Consider the following 21,182-nt stretch of genomic DNA (forward strand, 5'->3'; position numbering starts at 1 on the left):
TATATATTTAAATACATTTCCATTTACCTATAAATTTTAGATTATTATAAATTGTGTTAGCTACTCCTACTTGTAGTTTCTTTCTCACTACTCTTATTTCTCTTTACTTTCTTTCAATATATTAAAATCTTTGGTTTAATATTTATCTATCAAATATCAGTGCTTCAAGCAGGTATCAGTAAGTAGTGATGGATGGGAGTTTGGTGAAGACAATTCTTATCCCAACTTGAGAAAATTGGGCATTTTTTCTTAATATCAGATTCTTCCACACACATCTCTAGTATAAGTTGGCTCTTCATGTGTTCCTTAATTCAAAATATGTAGGTTTAAATGACCTATATTTGTAATTCAAAGGCTCTAGAGACCATATTACACTTTCACACAAAAAAGAGAACACTTGTCTTTAAATATCTGGAGCATATCTTAACTCACTTTACTGTGAGACATCCAAAATTATTTTAACTTTTGAAGAATACTGGCTAATAAGACTCTATGGTGAAATATATATGCTAACTAAAGAAACAATTCCTGAGTAGACCACATCAAGAATAGAAAATTAGAAAACTTACCAAAAGGAAATCTCCCAAGACAATTCTAAGGGGTTATACTGTAGAAGTAGGTTGTTTTGAACTTCCCATTTCAATTTCTAAGGGATGCCTGAAAATAAATCACAGTCATAAAAAATAATTTTTTATGCTAACCTTCTAGGATAAGTCATTATTTTGTCTCCATTAATCAACACAGAAATTTAAAAACTCCCATTATATAAGTGTTCTATCATATATAGTTTATTATGACAACTCTTTTTTTTATCAGAGTGATTAAGAATTATGTCTCATTACAAATATTGGTGAACCTCACTCTTTCCCCACCCTTCCCACTCCTCTTCTCTCTCCAATCTTCATCTCTGAGTCTCTGTTAGTATATTGTGTGTGTGTGTGTGTGTGTGTGTGTGTTTGTGTGTGTGTCTGTGTGTGTGTGTGTGTGTGTGTGTATTAGACACATACACATACATGGAGACAGAAAGAAAGCTGACAGCCTGTAAACTCAGGATCATATATGCTCAAAAAGAATATTGTAACTTTTAAATGTTTCCCTGTCAACCAAAATAATAATAATAATAATAATAATAATAATAATAATAATAATAAAAACAATTCAGCAATCAGTAAGTTTATGTGAGAGAAATAGCTAAGGTTTACTGATTGAAAATAATTTTTACAAGTTGCCTTGTCTTTCTCTTCAGTCTTGAAACTGAAAACAGAATGTGATATTTATGGTAATGTACTGATTCTCCATTACAATGTTGTTTTCTCTATATTTTAATCATATAATTAATCATAATATTTATTCTTTGTTTTATCTATTACTCCTATTATGTAAAGGGAAGAGGATAATTCATGTTTATATCTTCAGTATGTGGATTTATTAAATAAATAAGTGAATGAGTAGATTATATTCATTATAACCTAGAGTTCTGTTTCTTGACTTCTTTGTTTAATATGAATCTAAAAAAAATTTCTTCAAACATTTATAGTGCATATGTTTCTAATAATGTTCTAATAGTTAATAATTTTAATGAGGAGCACTAACACTATTCCCATCACAATGATAGTCACTTGACCTGCTTTTTCTAATGCCATCCTCACAATAGTTATTTAAAATGGATATGGGCGTCTCCACTTGTACATGATAAAAGCAAAACTTAGGTTAAAAGACTTTTAAATTTTTTTTCAACAATCAGAGCTAGTAAATGAAAGAGCAAACTCAAATCGAGTCCTTTCTGAAAACAGTCTCTTAACAACTGTAACCCTAAAGATCTCCAATCCTGATAAAATTTCATGCAGTTTTTCCAGGAAATCTTGTGGGATGCTTTTTCATTATTCCATAATTGATAAAGCCTTCTTTGCCAACCACAGTGGGATGACATTTGTGTCAATGCTTTTCCCTTCTAACCCTACAAAGCTACAAACCTTCAAGTGACTAAAGTATCATTGTATTACACAAAGATTTGGAAATGCAAACATGGTGGTCCTGCTTTATGAAAGTAGTAAAATACAAACTTCCATAATCAATCTCACACTTTGTTATTTATCTTTGTTTTATGAGAACTGCGTAAGTTCCATGGAGAACACAGTCCCTTCAGATTCTAGATACAGATCTTCTTTCTAGGCATGTTTCTAGGAAGCTGACCAGGTGACTAAAGTCTAAGACAGATTACATGTTACTCTTCTCTCATCCCTACCCTGTCTCCAAAACCTCACTAGAATTGTTTTTATAAAACTAACTAGATCTAATATATTTAATCTGTGCAGTCTCAAAATTATACCAGTTATGTCTGGCATATCTACATTTCACCAGTGATTTATAAGGTGCTAAACTACTGTGGATAACTTAAACTCAATAAATATTGTTGAATGAATGAATGAGTGGATAAGTACATTTCTCAATGTATATTTTCAGTGACAGTTTTGTTCTAGTTAAGACACACTTCTTTCTCTATTTTCACCACTACACCTGCTATCTTTTAACTACCAATATACAGGTACACACAAATCATGTGCAGAAAACAATATACTGAAAGAGAAACTATATTTCACATTCATTTAAATAAAGCCATTTAAGCAAATGTCTAGCTACATTTTCTCAGCTAGCTCCTTATTCATTCTGATTAAAACACATTTCTGAGTATATCATATTAACTATTTTTTTAAAATCAAATACATATTTTTATGCAAACTTTCCTCTGATATAATCTGTGAGTTCCCCAGGGAGAAAAATAATCTTGGAAATTTAATTTATTATGGGATTTATCTGAAATTTATCACTGAAAAACAGTAGTGGTAATAATCAACTTTGATCACACAGATAATCCAATCATTTGAACAATAAGAAATCATAGTAAATCTTTTCTTACAGGATTGAAATTGAATCAGAACTATAGAGAACTGAAACAAAAAGCAGTGTATTTTTGATAAAAATTGTGGATAATGTATAAGTAAATGAGCATGTATTAAATTGAGTAATGTACTGGGGAAGTTCAGAAAGAAATTAAATTATTGAAAGTGGAATTAAGTACAGTGAGTGTCTCAGGGAGATAGCACATTAGAAAGAGGGATCTCAGGTGTAGGTGACACCTCTGATCATGACAGGCAGTGAGACAGAGGCTGATTTCTGTTTTATGATGAGCTTTAAAATCAGCAACATCTTTGGGAACTGCTAGAACACAAAAACTTGCATCTACTAGTCAAGTAAATTTAATTGGTTTGTGGCCAAAGTTCTCAAGATGAATAAAAATCAATACCAATTATTTAAGTTATATTAAAGTTTATGGTGCCTATTCCAGATAGTTGTTCAGGCCATTCTTAGGTTCCCCAAAGGTTATTTTACTATTTAGGAAAACAAACTACAAATATCTTATAGGTAGCCCCCATTGGTTAATCCTTGAGAAACAACTTACTTTACTGATTGATGATAATTAACATTCTATTGAGGGGAAGCTCATATATAAAATTTTTCAGATTTAAACCTAACAGCATCTGTCTTCCAAAGTTTATAAATCTCAAAGTACTTAAACTTACTTCTGCAAAAAGTGTAATTTAATTTTTTCCATAATATTTGCTTCATTATATCTGAAACACAAATCTATTTCTCCACATTTCATTGACTTTTGTATACAACAATTTAATCCTTAAAACCTAACGAAAGTTAATTTGGTAGCATTCTATTTTATCCTGAAATGAATGCTGCTTTTCATTTATAACTTTACTATGATTAATTGTAGCATTTGTTGTATCTCCTAGTTATTAATTGGAGAGTATTCTGATCTGCTCTAAAATGCATGTCCTTTTTCGGAACAAAATACTAAAAACCCAAAAAATGTTCTGCCCCTGGCAATCTTATAGTATTTTTAGGGATCCAAATTAAATGAAGGTATAAAAACAACCTCAGCAGCAACCAGTATTTTGAAATTTATTCAGTGCCATTTTGACAAGATAATCTTTTTGTTTCTTGATTTTAGTTTCTTTGCTCAGTTTTTTTTTTAGCCTTCAGCAGCATACACTACTACCAGAATTTTAGTGTATATACATACTTATATATTGTTTTAATTTGTTTATATACACCAAACCAATATGAGCTTGCCTGTCTATGCAACAATATTTTGGTGTTTTTACTTTCTATGGTGATTGGGAAACAACAACCTGTGTGTGCCCTAAGTGGATCGTGTTTCTACAATAGCTTAGATGTTGTTGTTTTTTTCTCTTCCCCACATAGAGCCTGTTTAGTATTCAAGTTTTCTTCTCTTTAAAAAAATGCTGGCCCACCTGGCCTAGGGTCTTTTCATCTTGTAAAGAATAACATGTCCAGCTTTAAAAATACCTGTGTTGAGAATTCAATAAAACTTCTGTTGAAATTTTTCACCAGAGTTTTTAAGTGAATATTAAACCCATTGGAAAGGGTAGCTCAGGAACAATTCAAATGGCTGACTCCTTCACATCCATAAATTATAAATCTCTGTTAGTAAAACTTATGAGAGCATGTGGTAATGATGCTGAATTTAAACATTTACTTAGTGCAATCGCCTGCCATAGTTTTATGAATTAATATTTGGATGGTAGTGGGGAATGGAATGTCACAGCCAGGAAGCAAATCGGCAGTGTGGTCCAGTCAAATGTTTTCTCATTTTTATTTGTATTCTTTTATTTACTTGTGGTGCTGGGGACCCAACCCAAGACCTCATTCATATTAACATGCATTCTGCCACTGATCTATAGCTCAGCTCCAGTCAAATTTTAGATATAAAAGGATACTTGAAGGGAAAACAGTTTGAGTACAAAATTGCACTTTTACCCTTTGTTCTTATTTAAGTCAATATATTTAAATTCATTTGAAATGTTACAAAAATCTGCATGTGTAAAAATATTAAAGTCTCTCTCTCTCTCTCTCTCTCTCTCTCTCTATATATATATATATATATATATATATATATATATATATATAGTCTTTAACCATTTTGTAATTATGCCTGTCTTGACTATATTACAAAATGGTTAAAATGCTTGCTACCAGATCATTATTTCAGCTTTCAAGTACACTTGTTACACTTACTTTTCTTAGAAAAGAAGAAAGAAATCTTTCATATCCATTAATGAAGTAAAAAAAGAAACTCTAAATATATCGTTTGTTAACTCCCAATTGCTCCTAGAACACATGACAATAAACATAGTGGCTTAAAGGAATACACATTCATTTCTTGTAGTTTTATAGGTTTGAAATCCAACATAGATCCTATTGGAATAAAAACCAGGTGCTTGGCAGGGCTATATTTCTTTCTGTAGGCTGTATAGCAAATATGTTTGGTTGTCGTTTCCAATTTCTAGAGTCAGTCAGAATTCCTTGATTCCTGGCTGTCTTTCTCCATCTCCAAAGCCAGTGGTATTCCATCATTATAACTATTCTCCTGCAGCCACTTCTCCCCGATAATCTCTTCTTCCTTCTTCCTCTACTTTTTTTTTTTTTTTTTTTTGGTACTAGGGATTATACTCAGGGACACTTTTATCTCTAAGCCACATACTTTGCCCTATTTTGTATTTTACTTAGAGACAGGGACTCAGTGATTTGCTTATCACCTCACTTTTACTGAGGCTGGCTTTGAACTTGTTTTCCTCCTGCCTTAACCTCCAAAGCCACTGGGATTACAGGTATATGCCACTGTACCCAGCTCATCTTCTGCTTTTAAAAATGCCTGCGATGATAGTGTGTCCAACCAGAGAATCTAATTTATCTCCCTATTTTAATGTTCACAACCATCATTTCAACTGAAATCTTAATTCCCTTTTGCAGAATTCATAGTTTCCTGAGATTATGAGATGAAAATATTGGGGATGGGCATTATAATTTTTTTTTCTTCCATATAACTTAATTTCCTTATTTTACATTAATTAAATAAATATAAGTCATTGTATACATCATTCCACATGAAAACCTGTTGATTGTTTCAACATGAGCAACTATTCTCTTATGTCTATATAGAATAAATCTTAATTAGAAAGAATTTTTTTATTCCATTTTTTTCTTCCCCAAAGCTGTCTAGGTTTCCATTGTAGAGAAAGAGAGCACATGATGCCTTTACATAAGAAATTGTCACAGAGAAAATTCAAAGGTTTGTACTGAAAAGAAACAAGAAAGATCTACTTGAATTTCCTGGGATAAAGTGAGGCCAGCCAAAAGAAAGCTTTTCTGATATTATGCATGCCCCATTGTAGGAAGGTTAAGATGGTTTTGTGATCAAAAGTTTCTGTGCTGAGGAAGCTTTTAGAGAGTGGGAGCATTGTGTTTCTGTATTCTCTTTGTGGGAAATTGTTAATTGACCCTTCTTCTTGTCAAATATGAGTATCTCTTAGAGAAGGAATAGATCTGGAACATCTTAGGTAATCAGAAACACAGGTGCCCAACATGTAGGGGGTTCTCTTTACCTTTTCCTGGTTAAAAAAAAAAAGACTGTGTTGATCTATAGGCATGGTGGGGAGACAAAATTTGATATTAGCTATAGTATTAAAAATATAAAATCTACTGAATTTCAAAGATAAGAAAATTATTAAATGTTATCAAAAGGTAACAAAATTTTAATGGTAACAAAATCATCAAAAGTTACTATATGGTCAGTTACTATTGCTAAATGAGGTCACAATATATTTTTATTAGAATTCTATCTAGTAACTCAAGATTTTATTCAATTGTTTTGTAGCTACTTATTCATATCATCTGATAAACATTGTAGACACGCTCTCTCCACCACCATCCTAACCCTCCTAATGTTGGAGGGTGAAAGTAGGAGGTGTGAATATGTTTGAAAGAAACGTTTCAAATTGATTATGATATCATGAACAGTTGAGAACCATAGGTCCACTCATTTATATGTAAATGCTTACAATAATGTGAAAAGTATTGGATGAGAGGATTTCAACAAGTTTGTGTTCTTAGAATCAATCAAATTGTACCTGACTCTTAGAGGATAGTGGGAGGAAACCATTCAATTCACAGGAAATAACTGGAACCAAAGCATAGAAACAAAAACACAGTCATGCCTTCTTGCAGCTCAAATGGTTCTGAATTACTGCAACAGAAATTGAGAGCAAGGTCCTGGGTAGGATTGGCTAGAGAACAACAGGAGATCAGAACATAGTTTTATACATTAAATGGCTTAAAACATATACTTTATCCAATTAAGGATAATAAATTACTGTCGATTTTCAATATATGGAGCTCCTATTTGTTATTACATTGATGTCACTCTAAAACTCCTATCAAATCATGTATCCATCATACTAAATCTGGGAGTATCCAGTGGTACTCTGCTAGGCTAGAAGAAAAGTGTGGGATTTAGGATATGAATTTGAAAGCTATTTTTTCAATAAAATTTTATATATAACATAGTTGATAATCACAGATATACTCACACATACATTAATGGAGACCTGCTTCACTGACCTTCACAGGAGCTCAAGTCCAGGGTAGGCTAGAGTCCATCCTGCCACCAATAGTCACCTGCAGGAGCTCAGGCTTGGACCAGACCCACCTCAATGACCTGCACCGGAGCCAGTGCCCAGGGTAAACTCAGGCTGCACACCACCCACCACCTGGGAGCCCAGGTCCAACCCAGTTCCATCTTCAGACATTATAGCCATCCCTTTTGCCTTCCCCACATAGTAGCCTCTACCTTTGGACAATGGACAGGGACTAGAAGCAGCTTCAACTTGAAGCAGGTATCCCAAAGCCAGTGTAATGACCACCATTTCAGCCCATCTCTGAAAGGCATTGCATCCATCTTGGGCTACCTCCACTACTAACTAGAGTTACCTCTTACTATCACCGCCACTATCAATAGTTGTAGTAGCATCCATCTTGGGAAACCGGCAGGGTCTAGAAGTCCAATATCAAGGTGAGATAGAGATAATCTGCACATATACTACAAGATTATAGGGTAGAAACTGTAATACCTCAGATCCACACTGCAAGAAAGGAAATCACAGAGACAGCACAAAAAAACAAAAGAGGAAAGTGCTCCAAACAAACCAGGACAGTACAGTAACAGAACCCATGGACAGTGGAAATTGATGAAATGTCAGAGAAGAAGTTCAGAATGCTCATAATTAAAAAGATCTGTGAATTAAAGAATGACCTAAATGAGCAAATACAGGCAAAAATTGATCACTCCAACAAAGAGATAAGAGAGCAAATACAGGCAACCATTGATGACACTAATAAGCAGATAAGGGAGCAAATACAGGCTTCCATTGATCACACCAACAAAGACATGAGGGAGCAAATACAGGTAGTAAAAGATTATTTTAAGAAAGATATAGAAATTCTAAAAACAAAATAAATAGAAATCCTTGAAATAAAGGAAACAATTTAAACCAAATTAAAAAACTCAATAGAAAGTATCACCAAGAGACTAGATCACTTGGAAGACAGAACTTCAGATAATGAAGGCAATGTATACAATCTGAAAAATAAAGTTGATCACACAGTGAAGATGGTAAGGAAGCATGAGCAGAAAAGCCAAGAATTACGGGATAGCATCAAAAGACCAAATATAAGAGTTATGGAAAGAGGGAGGCACAGAGGTTCAAACCAAAGGAATGCACAATCTCTTCAATGAGATGATATCAGAAAATTTCCCAAACATGAAGAAAGAATTGGAAAATCAAATACAAGAGGCTTAGAGGACACCAAATGTACAAATTTATAACAGATCAACACGAAGGCACATTATAATGAAAATGCGTAGCATACAGAATAAGGATAGAGTCTTAAAGAGAGAGGAATCAGATCACATATAGGGGGAGATCAATTTATATCTTAGCAGATTTTTCAACCCAGACCCTCAAAGCCAGGAGATCCTGGAACAGCATATAGCAGCTTTGAAAGAAAATGGATGTCAACCAAGAATCTTATATCCAGCAAAACTAAGCTTTAGATATAATGATGAAATAAATATCTTACCTGATAAACAAAAGTTAAAAGAATTTATAATGAGAAATTCTTCACTACAGAACATCCTCAGCAAAATATTCCATGAAGAGGAACTGAAAAACAATAATGAAAATCATCAAACGGAGGTATTACATTAAAGAAGAAATTAATCAACGGAGAAAAAAGTCAAGTTAAACACCAAAAATAAACAAAAATGGTTGGGAATACAAATCATGTCTCAATAATAACCATGAATGATACTGGCTTAAACTCACCAATCAAAAGACATAGACTGGAAGATTGGATTGAAAAAAAGACCCAACAATATGTTGCTTCCAAGGGACTGGTCTCATAGCAAAAGACATCCACAGACTGTAGGTGAAAGGTTGGGAAAAAACATACCACTCACATGGACTATGGAAACAAGCAGGGGTTTCCATCCTCATATCAAGTAAAGTAAACTGCAAACTGCTCAAGGGAACCAATCACCAAAAGACATAACAATTATAATTACATTTCTCCCAACAGTGGAACATCTACATTTATTAAATAAACTCTTCTCAAAGTTCAAGAGTCAAACAGACCACAACACAATAATTCTGGGGACTTTAACACCTCTTTCACCACTGGATAAGTCTTCCAAACAAAAGGTGAAAAAAAAACTATAGAACTCAATAAAACAATAACTTAGACTAAATGTTTCATCCATTAACGAGTGAATACATTTCTTCTCAACAGAACATGAATCCTTCTCTAAAATAGACCATATATTATGTCACAAAGCAACTCTTAGCAAATACAAAAAAAGTAGAGATACTACCCTGAATTCTATCAGATTATAATGAAACTAGAAATCAATGATATAATAAAAAATAAAAGCTAATCCAACACTTGGAGACTAAATAATGTGCTATTGAATGAATAATGGGTTGGAAAAGACATTAAGGAGGAGATGAAAAAACTCTCAGAGGTGAGTGAGAACATAGATACAACATATCGAAATCTCTGGGACACTATAAAGGCAGTACTAAGAGGAAAGTTTATTGCATGGAATTCATTTCTTAAAAGAAAAAAAAAAGTCAACAAATAAATGACTTAACCTTACATCTCAAAGCCCTAGAAAAAAAAAGCAGAAATCAACACTCAAAGCAGTAGAAGATAGAAAATAATTAAAATCAGAGCTGAAATTAATGAAATTGAAACAAAAGAAACAATTGAAAAAATTGACAAAAAAGTTGGTTCTTTGAAAAAAACATATAAAAGTGACAGACCCTTAGCCATGCTAATGAAGAGAAGGACAGAGAAAACTCAAATTACTAACATAGGTGATGAAAAAGGAAATATCACAATAGATATTGCAGAAGTACAGAAGATAATTAGAAATTATTTTGAAATATTGTACTAAAAAATAGAAAATACCAAAGGCATGGACAAATTTTTAGAATCATATGATTTGCCCAAATTGAAACAGGAGGATATGCATAATTTAAACAGATCAATTTGAAATGATGAAATAGAAGATGCCAACATAAGAAGCTTAACAACCAAGAAAAGCCTAGGACCATATCGATATTCAGCAGAGTTCTACAAGATCTTTAAAGAAGAACCAATACCAATACTCTTTAATTTATTTCAGGAAATAGAAAAAGAGGGAGCACTTCTAAACTCATTCTACGAGGCCAATATACCCTAATTTCAAAACCAGATAAAGACACATCAAAAAAGGAAACTTCAAACCAATATTTCTAATGAATATAGATGCCAAAATTCTCAATAAAATTCTGTCAAATCAAATACATAAACATATCAAAAAGGTAGTACACCATGATCAAGTGGGGTTCATCCCAGGGATGCAAGGTTGGTTCAACATATAAAAATCAATAAATATAAATCATCACATCAATAGATTAAAATAAGAACAATATGATTATCTCAATAGATGCAGAAAAAGCATTTGATAAAATTCAGCACCCCTTAATGTTCAAAACACTAGAAAAACTAGGGATAACAGGAACATATCTCAGCATCATAAAGACTATCTATGCTAAGCCCCAGGCCAACATCATTTTAAATGGAGAAAAATTGAAGGCATTCCCTCTAAAAACTGGAACAATACAGGGATGCCCTCTTTCACCATTTCTATTTAACATAGTCATTGTAACACTGGCCAGAGTAATTAGAAAGACAAAAGAAATTATATGGATGCAGATAGGAAAAGAAGAACTCAAATTAGTGCTATTTGCTGACAATATGATTCTATACCTAGAAGACCCTTAAAATTCCACCAGAAAACTTCTAGAACTCGTAAATCTATTCAGCAAAGTAGCAGGATAAAAAATCAACACCCATAAATCAAATGCATTTCTGTGTATCAGTGACACCCATAAATCAAAGGCATTGCTGTATATTCTCTGAAAGAGAAACAATGAAAATTATCCAATTTATAATAGCCTTAAAAATTAAAATACTTAGGAAGCAACCTAACCAAAGAGGTGAAAGGCCTCTACAACAAAAACTATAGTATGCTAAGAAAAGAAATTAAAGAAGACCTTAGAAGATGAAAAGATCTCCCTTGTTCTTGAATAGCCAGAATTAATATTGTCAAAATGACCATACTACCAAAAGCATTATGCAGATTTAATGTAATTTCAATCCAAATGCCCAGGACATTCCTCATAGAAACAGAAAAAAGCAGTGATGAGGGCTGGGGATGTGGCTCAAGTGGTAGCACGCTCTCCTAGCATGCATGAGACACTGGGTTTGATTCTCAGCACCATATAAAAACAAAGTGAAGATATTCTGTCCACCTAGAACTAAAAAATAAATATTAAAAAAAAGAAAAACAGTGATGAAATTCATGCAGAAAAATAAGAGCAGATAGCATCAGTATACCAGACCTTAAACTGTACTACAGAGCAATAGTAACAAAAACAGCATGGTATTGTACTCAATATTACTCAGCTTTAAAAAGGAGTAAAATTATGATATTGCCCGTAAATGGTTGAAGTTGGAGAATATCATGCTAAGCAAAATAAGCCAATCTTGAAAAACCAAAGGCTGAATGTTTTCTCTAATATGCTGATGCTAATTCCCAATAGGGTTTGGGGCCGGGGCACTAGGAAAGAATAACATTACCTTAGATTAGGTAGAGGGAAGTGATGGGAGGGGAAGGAAGGGGAAGTGGGGATAAGAAAGATAATTGAATGAAACAGACATTATTAATTCAAGTGTATATGTGGCTACATGACAAATATGATTCTGCAACATGTACACTCAGAAAAATGAGAAATTATATCCCATCTATATATAATATATCAAAGTATATAAATGTATTCTAATGTCATGTGTAATTAATTAAAACAAATAAAAAAATTTTAAAACCAGCTTATTATTGTCACCAAAATAGGCTTGTAGACCCATGGTACAGAACAGAGGACACAGACACAAATGAACATAAATACAGTTATCTCATATTAGACAAAGGTTTCAAAAAAATACATTAAAGAAAGGATAGTCTCTTCAACAAATGGTGCTGAGAATATTGGTACTCCATATGCAACAAAATAAAATTAAACTCCTAACTCTCATCATGCACAAAATTAAACTCAAAGTGGATAAAGGACCTAGGAATTCAACCAGTGACAATGTGTGTATTGAAAGAAAAAGTAGGTCCAAATCTCCATCATGTCGGATTAGGCCCTGACTTTCCTAATAAGACTCCTACAGTGCAAGAATTAATACAAGAAACAATAAATGGGATGGTTTCAAACTAGAAAGCTTCTTCTCAGCAAAAGAAACAAGCAGTGAGGTGAATTAAGAGCTTACAAATTGGGAGCAAATTTTTACCACACGCATGTCAGATAGATCACTAATCTCTAGGATATAAAAAGAACTCAAAAATATTAACACCAAAAAAAAAAAATAACCCAATCAATTAATGGGCCAAGGAACTTAACAGACACTTCTAAGTAGAGGATATACAAGCAACCAACAAATATATATAAAAAAAAATGTTCAACATCTCTACCAATTAAAGAAATGCAAATCAAAACTCCTCTAAGATTTCTCACTCCAGTCAGAATGGCAGCTATTGAAAATACAAACAATAAGTGATGGGGAGAATGTGGGAAATAATGCTCGCTCATACATTGCTGGTGGGACTGCAAATTGGTGAAGCCAATATGGATAGCAATATGAAAAATCCTTGGAAAAGTGGGAATGGAATCACCATTTGACCCAGCTATCCCATTCCTCGATCTATACCCAAAAGTCTTAAAAACAACATACTACAGGGAAACAACCACATCAATGTTTATAGCAGCACAATTCACAATATAAACTGTAGAACAAACCTAGATGCCCTTCAGTAGATGAATGGATAAAAAAATGTAGTATATACATAATGGAATATTATGCAGCATTAAAAGATAATAAAATCATGGCAATTGCAGGTAAATGGATGGAGATGGAGGATATAATGCTAAGTGAAGTTAGCCAATCCCCCCCCAAAATAAGTGCCAAATGTTTTCTCTGATTTAAGTATGCTGATTTATTATGTGGTGGTCATAGGCATGGGAGGATTAGATGGACTCTAGATAGGGCAAAGGGAAAAAGGGGAGGGAGGGAGAGGATATAGGAAAGACTGTGGAATGAGATGGACAACATTGCCCTAAGTATATGTATGAAGACTGTACTTTGTTTACAACCAGAGATATGAAAAATTGTGCTCCATATGTGTAATATTAATTGAAATGGATTCTGCTGTCACACATAAGAAATTAAAATAAAAACATGAAAAAATAATTCATACAAAGTAATTCAGGTTGGTGTACATCAGTGAGTTTCCTATGACTGAGATTATGATATTTATCACAAAATGTTTATTACCTATATTCAAGTGCTTACCTGTTCGGAAAGGTCATTTTGATTTCCATATCCTCATCCTTCAACCATCTACATAGTACCATTTGATCAAAAATTATCATAATAGGCTTTCCTTATTAATAAGAAAAAGCAGCAATGTTCAAAACCAATAGGAGTGTCACTGAGTGGCTCTGATGCCTAGAAAATACAGGTAAAATACTGTGTCATTGTTTAATCTTGTAAAAACTTCAGCACAAACACTGTCAGTAATACCAAAATGCTCATTAATGTCACCTTAAAAACATTCAAAGTTTAAATTAGATCATTGTTCTCAAAGTTATTTATATACTTCAAAAAAATCTGCCTAGCTTGTCACTATTGTGCTAAAAAAATCAAGTGAAAGCTCTTTTTTATTTGATTATAAATCTAAATCTGGACTAGCACACTCTTCTAAGGTTATATATTGTTTTAATATTTATTTTATTGAGAGTTCATTCACTTATCCAAACTCTATATAGATAGACAGATAGATAGGGACATTGATAGATAGTTGATATTTTATAGAAAGAGAAAGGAAAAGAAAGAGACAGAGACACAGAGACAGAGAGAGTTGTTCCCATGGATTCTGTAGCTTAAAAATCCTTAGTCTTTTAGGAGCAAGAGGAGCTCCTAAAAGGAGCAGATATTCTTTTATATTCCTTAAGATGAATAATTTTGGGGTGATAAAAAGATAGTGGTATTTTAGAATAGGAGGGTACACCATAAGGTAGGAGGGATAGAATATTTTAATGCTTAGGGAAGATAAAATACTAGGAGAATTTCTGAATCCAGAAGCCAGTTTGAAGGAATATTCCAGGAAAGATGTTGCTATCTTGGACCAGAATGTGGTGGTAAAAAGGACAAGAAGTGTTATAATACTGTAATTTTATTCACTGAAAATATGACATACAGAGTTCTCTGATGCTCAGATGGAATGTTGGATATGAAGAGATCTACCAGCTTAACAGTAAGTAGTTCAACCTCAACAAACAGAAAGATAATGTCACTAAGATATAGAAGATAGTAATAGAAGAGGTGTGTGTGTGTGTGTGTGTGTGTGTGTGTGTGTGTGTGTGTGTGTGTGTGTGTGTGTATGAGAGAGAGGGAGAGAGAAAGAGAGAGAGAGAGAGAGAGAGAGAGAGAGAGAGAGAGAGAGAGAGAGAATGTATGTGCTGTGTGTGAAATTTTTCTAGGTCAAGTTGGAGAGATTTTTACATATCCAAATGGAAATGTACATTCAACATTGGATTTGGCATTTTGGAATTCAGAGGAAGGAAAAAAGTAGGAGACAAACATGTGGAAATTAGCAGCATATAAAACAAACTTATCTTTTATTGACACACACTATGCAATGATGGCATTCATTGCATATATCATAAAAGATAAGTAAAAAGGTAAAATAAACAATGAGACTTTGGGGCATTCCATCATGTTGTGTTTACATAGAAGAAAAGAAGTCATTAAAAGAGAATGCAAAGGACTTACCAGCAAGGGAAAAGGGAAGTGGAGGGAGAGTATCCCACACCAAAGGGGGAATAGTGTCTCAAGAAATTATGGAGCAAGATGTTGTTATAATCAAAATAAAGCATGAGAATTGAATATAGACTGTAGAAGCATGGAAGTAACTGGTGGTCCTACAAAGACCCATTTATATAGTGTAGGGGATTCCATGAAGTAGGAGAGGAGAGAAATATTGTCATCAAATATGAACTATTATCTTGAGCATATGTCTCTCTCCAATGGAATCAGAGAAGTAGGCAGAAATTGAACATTGAAGAAAAAACTAACTTTTAAATATTTTCATCAGGACATTATAGTTATACCTAATACTGGAGTGATATTGGGGTTTGTTTTGACATGATTAAAGATGCATGAAATAGAATCTGGCCCACTTCGGTTTCTAGTACTTCCTCTTTCCCTCCTTCACTCTCCTTCTGTTTCCCTTCCTCTACTCTACTGGTCTTCCTAATATTGATATATAGATTTTTTTAAAGTGGTGCTTTAGAGGAAAACTAATTTTCAAAGATGAGAACTATAACATCATGAATTGTTTAGCCTGTAAACAAACTAGAAATAATTTCATAGGAGAAAGATCAATCTATTATGGAGTAGAAATTCATTGAGGTAGGACAGAGACAGAACGCTTTCTGGAACAAGTTCCCTCAGTAGAATAGTAATAGAATATTGTGGGTAGTTAGGAGGATTGGTTTTGGATCAAAACCACTAATTGAAACACACAAGAAAGGAAGGCAAAAATAAAAATATAGTTGGCTAACGACATATTTGAAGGAGCATATGAAATATTTTAAAAAGTTATTTTTCAGTCAAATAGCAATTTGATTATTGTTGAATGATTGGAGGGATGGAGAGCTGTGAGAGATTTGATGAGAAAGGTGAACATGTTGAGTAGTAAGCTAGATATTAAATAGGTGAACAAAATGTGATAATGATAAAAATAAAAGAAAAAAAATAGTAAAAATAAAAAGTTAGAGTCCAAATTGGGAAATATATCTTCAATTACTTTTATTTATTTATTTTTTTGTTTTCATAGTTTCACATGCAACTTTTTAGTAAAAGTGTCTTGTTTTCTTATTTTTACTTGCCTAAGGAATAAAATAATAACCACATACTTCAGTGAATCCATGACATATATTGGAGGTGGAATGACAGGCACTCAGCAACATGGGGCTTCAGGAAGATAAAGACAAGAATGACAACAACAACAAAAAAATGGATTTTAGGCCATGGTAAGGAAACAAGAGGGAATACAGATAAAGAAATCGTAAATGAACAAAAGATGCAGAAGTCAACATCAGCTAGAAGATGTCTCATGTGATCTTCGAGGTTTCATATGAAACATTGAAGAATGAAATGAGTCAAACTAAAAAAGAGAGAGCAAAAACAGATGCATGTGCAAAAATAATGTTAGAAACACATTAAGAAATGTAGCCTGTAAACAAAGTAGAAATAATTTTAGAGGAGAAAGATCAAGTGTACATGAAGATGGTGATCTATAGATGATAAAAGTATGTTTGTTTGTTTTTTAAATAGTTGATTATTTGAGAAGAGTATAGATGCATTCTTTTCTACTTTGTAAGAAACTAAAGGATTAAATTTATCATTACGTATTTGCATAATTTACATACAATATCAGTTAACAGATATGCATATATATGGGTGTATATGGATATATGCATATACACCCATATATGTATACATATATACCCATGTATACATATGTTGGCTTAAATGACTACACACACACACACACACACATTATTTCTCAATTACATATTTTGAACACATGTATGTGTGTGTGTGTATATATATATATACACATTCATATATATATATATATATACACACACACATACATACACCTACGTGTGTGTGTATGTGTGTGTGTGTGTGTGTGTGTGTGTGTGTGTGTGTAGGTATTTAAGTCATGGTAATCTTTTAATTGTACTGTTGAAATGAGACTCAGTCACAACAACCTGACAGTTTCTTTATGTCCCTATATGTATGATCCTCCTCTAAAACTATAGTTCCATGATTCTTACTCATTTTTTAAAAATGTAAAGCAGCTTATTTCCATCTGTACATCTGCATTGAGAGCATGTATGTTGCTGTTCTTCAATCAGAACATACTAGATTTAAGATATTAATAACAAATTTGATCTTTAATTGTATAATATAGTGATTCTGCAGAAGTCCAGCTGTGGAAATCAATATTTGGCCAAGGTATTCCAAGGAAATGTGAGCTTCATATATGCATCAAGATTTTTATAGGTACTTATATTACACCAGATTACTATAAGGCAGTACTCTTCATCCATAAACCTCAGTCTCTTACACAGTTGCCTCAATGGGCTACACATTAATCTATGCCCTTTAACTTTTCTCAGGTGTGATATACAAAACAATCATGGTTAGAACACTTATGATTTTGAATGTTTTCTAGAATTGCTGTCAAGGGTACCTCATTATACTATTTAACATTTGAGAAACATCTTTCTGGGGATGTAGTGAAAAGGATATTTCTAGACCTAGGCCAAGAGGACACTTCCTAGGCAGGCGGTCCCAAAATATCACACTCAGGGGAATGCAAGTTATGAAGCAGAATGAACAGAGTTCAAGAGCTGGAAAAATAGGTCAACATAAATGCCAAATCTGGAAGATCTGTAGCAGAACTTAGCCTGCCTGATAAATTGAGAGGGCAACACAGAGCAAAGATGATGGATTGATGTGCTGGTGAGACACAGGGGTGGTTCTGGATGAAAGTCCTGAGCCTTGAGTCTATCTTCTATACCTTGGCCTTTAAACCAACTTTTGGCTTACCCGTAGTCAAGAGGTGAGATACGATCCCTTAAGGATTTCTCAGTTACACATTTTGAACATGACCTGCCCTTGTTCTGATCCCCATTCTAGGAAAATGTAAAAATGTGGAACTTTTAATGGCTTAGATCTTTAAGTGTTTGTAAATATTGATTTATCAGACTACCCTGATTTTCCAGTGGCTTAAGACTGTAATCTGCTCTTCATTTTTTGCTTTGTCTGTATTTTCTAACAGAATATATATCCATTGAGCTCTTAGATATGTAGGCTTAACATAAAATTAATGGGGAGGATTATAGTTAGTTAAATATGCAGATACATAGGAAGATATAGATATATATCAAGTTAATAATTAACATCTAGAACAATGGGATACATTATATTTCTATGTGATAGATCATGTATCTCTGTGATATATATCTATATATCCTTAGATGTCCTTCTGTTATTAATTTGGCAATTTGTGTGAAGTTCTCCCTCTTCTCCAGATGATAGATCAACCGATGAAAAAGTATCTACTCTTCTGTACAAATAATTAAAAACAATGTTAGAGTCATAAACTGGAATGCTCTAGTATGCCACCTAAAGTTGCTCCAGCATACCTTTTCTGTCTCCTTTAAGGAGAAAGCCAAAGCAATTTCAGTAAATCCTTCAAAATTCATCTTCTGCTTATGTACACACTGTCAGTGTTTTTCTACCTAGGGAAAGAAGAAAATGGACAAGCATATGGAGAGAGAATCATGTAACTTCCTCCAAAATTAATACTCATTGTTGGAAGAATTTTTTAATTATTTAAGAAGTCCATTCAAGTCATCATGTCTCAGAATTCTGGAAACTCTCTCATTGATCTTCGATAATCCCTTATGGATACAGAAGAGTGGTATCACAAGGTAAGTTTTATGATGAACTGTTCTAGACCACCAGTATTATGGCACTACCTGATACATGGAATGTGGACCAGAATAGCCTACATCATTATATATCCTCTTGACAATAGCATTAGGACCCTCCTGGAAAGTAGGGGAAGAAAAACAAATCAGTTGTTTAAACATGATGATACCTATGGTTGCTAAGTGAGATGAACATTTCCAGACAGGAAAATGGGAAGAACTTGTAACTTGATATAGCAACTTTTACCAAGTATGGGTCATATAAGGAGCATAGTATCTGATACCAACTCTCAATTTACCTCATCGATACATTTGTTCCCATGTAATCCTAGGGTATATAAGTAACCTGGTCCTAAAAATCATGATGGACTAGATTCAGGAACCTCACCGTTTTGAGGTAGCACCATTCCTCAGTTCTGAAAATTTATTTATTATCTCATGAATAAATAGAATCTATGGAAAGAAAAGTTTTGCTTAGAATCACAGAGACTTCTTCAAACTTATGCTTGGAGAATTTTTGCATATAATTTTCTTATTCAACAAATGCCTATCCTATACTTTTTTTCTCTGTTTGACCACTTATATTACTTGGAGTACCCACTCACTGTATTGTCACTACCACCTCTTCTGTAAATTTTGAGCTTTCATTTCAATTAAACTTATTTATTTTCAGCCTGCCAGAAAGCATTTTTTTCTCACCAGATTAAAATATATCAGTAATTAGAAAAGCAGTGTAAATTTGGCACTGAAATACTTGAGCCTAAAAATAGGTGTGTCTTACCTGTTAGAGACATAATCCAAGAATTTCAACAAATACTTAGAAATTAACTATATATGTGGGTTCATTGTGTTATCCTTCACATGTGTGGGGGCTCACTTCTCTCTGTTAAGGAATAGTATTTTAATGGATTTTGTATCTGGTCAATTTTCATCTTAATGATTATCCTTTTCTAAAATAATTTTACTATTATTTTCATTTGCTTATTATTGAAAATAAAAAAAATCTTTGTATATTAAAATATTTCTACTTAAAAAATCACGTTAGGAGTATAATTTTTATATAAACTCATAAATAAATGTATAGATAAATGATATCTTTAATATTTCCTATGCAAAACTTTCCAGACTAGACATATCACAAAATTCAGAATTATTAACATTCTGGAAAGTTAATACAAGGTTCAGGCTACAGAAACCTTGTGTAAGGACTATAGCAAAATATTGCAATTTAATTGAGTGTTTTTTGTTTTAAGAAGGAGACAAAAGCTATGAAATAAATTCAAGACAGTTTATGTTAAGGATTGTCACAAAATAATTTCCTAAAACCATTGGTAACTTACAAAGAGTGGTGGCTTTAAAATACATTGGTATTTTTGTATGGCAGATGTGATACAGTGGACCAGGATTTGCTTCTTAGATACAAAATCATTTAGAATCTTTCCATTTATTCAAAGTGATAAAAGTTAACTGAACCAAAGAAAACATTAATTCAGTATAGTCTTAACATAGGTTTCTTGCAGGTGTGATTAAGGTTATTCTATTTGTTCACCAATTTAGTGGTAATTATGAATGTGAAATTTCTGAAAACATTTAAAATTGTTTATAAACACTAGTGTAAATGTTTTTCTATGTTGATAAGCTTTCACTCAAATTACTTGACTTCTTATTGTATCTAATAGTATTTCAGTTAATTACTTATTGAGGCAAATAAATATCTTCTCCTTTTGAATGTTTATACTTTATATTAATACTTCAATTTTTATTGTAATTATATGAACATCTCAAATACTGTTAATAAATAGTAAACACAGTGGCCTTCATGTGTTTACTCTACCTGCAGTAAAAAAAATACATATATGTACACAAATTATTAAAATGTATTTATGTGTTTAATATGTATTTATGTTTAATATGTATTTATATATTTCACTTATATTACTTGGAGTACCCACCCACTGCATATATAAATATATATCTATATATATTATGTAAACCAATAAATGAGTGTGAGTGTGTGTGTGGGTGACTGTATGTGTCTTTGTACACTTTCAATAAAACCAACTGCTGTAAAGCAGT

The sequence above is a fragment of the Callospermophilus lateralis genome, unplaced genomic scaffold (assembly GCF_048772815.1).
Source record: "Callospermophilus lateralis isolate mCalLat2 unplaced genomic scaffold, mCalLat2.hap1 Scaffold_65, whole genome shotgun sequence".
Classification (NCBI taxonomy): Eukaryota; Metazoa; Chordata; class Mammalia; order Rodentia; family Sciuridae; genus Callospermophilus; species Callospermophilus lateralis.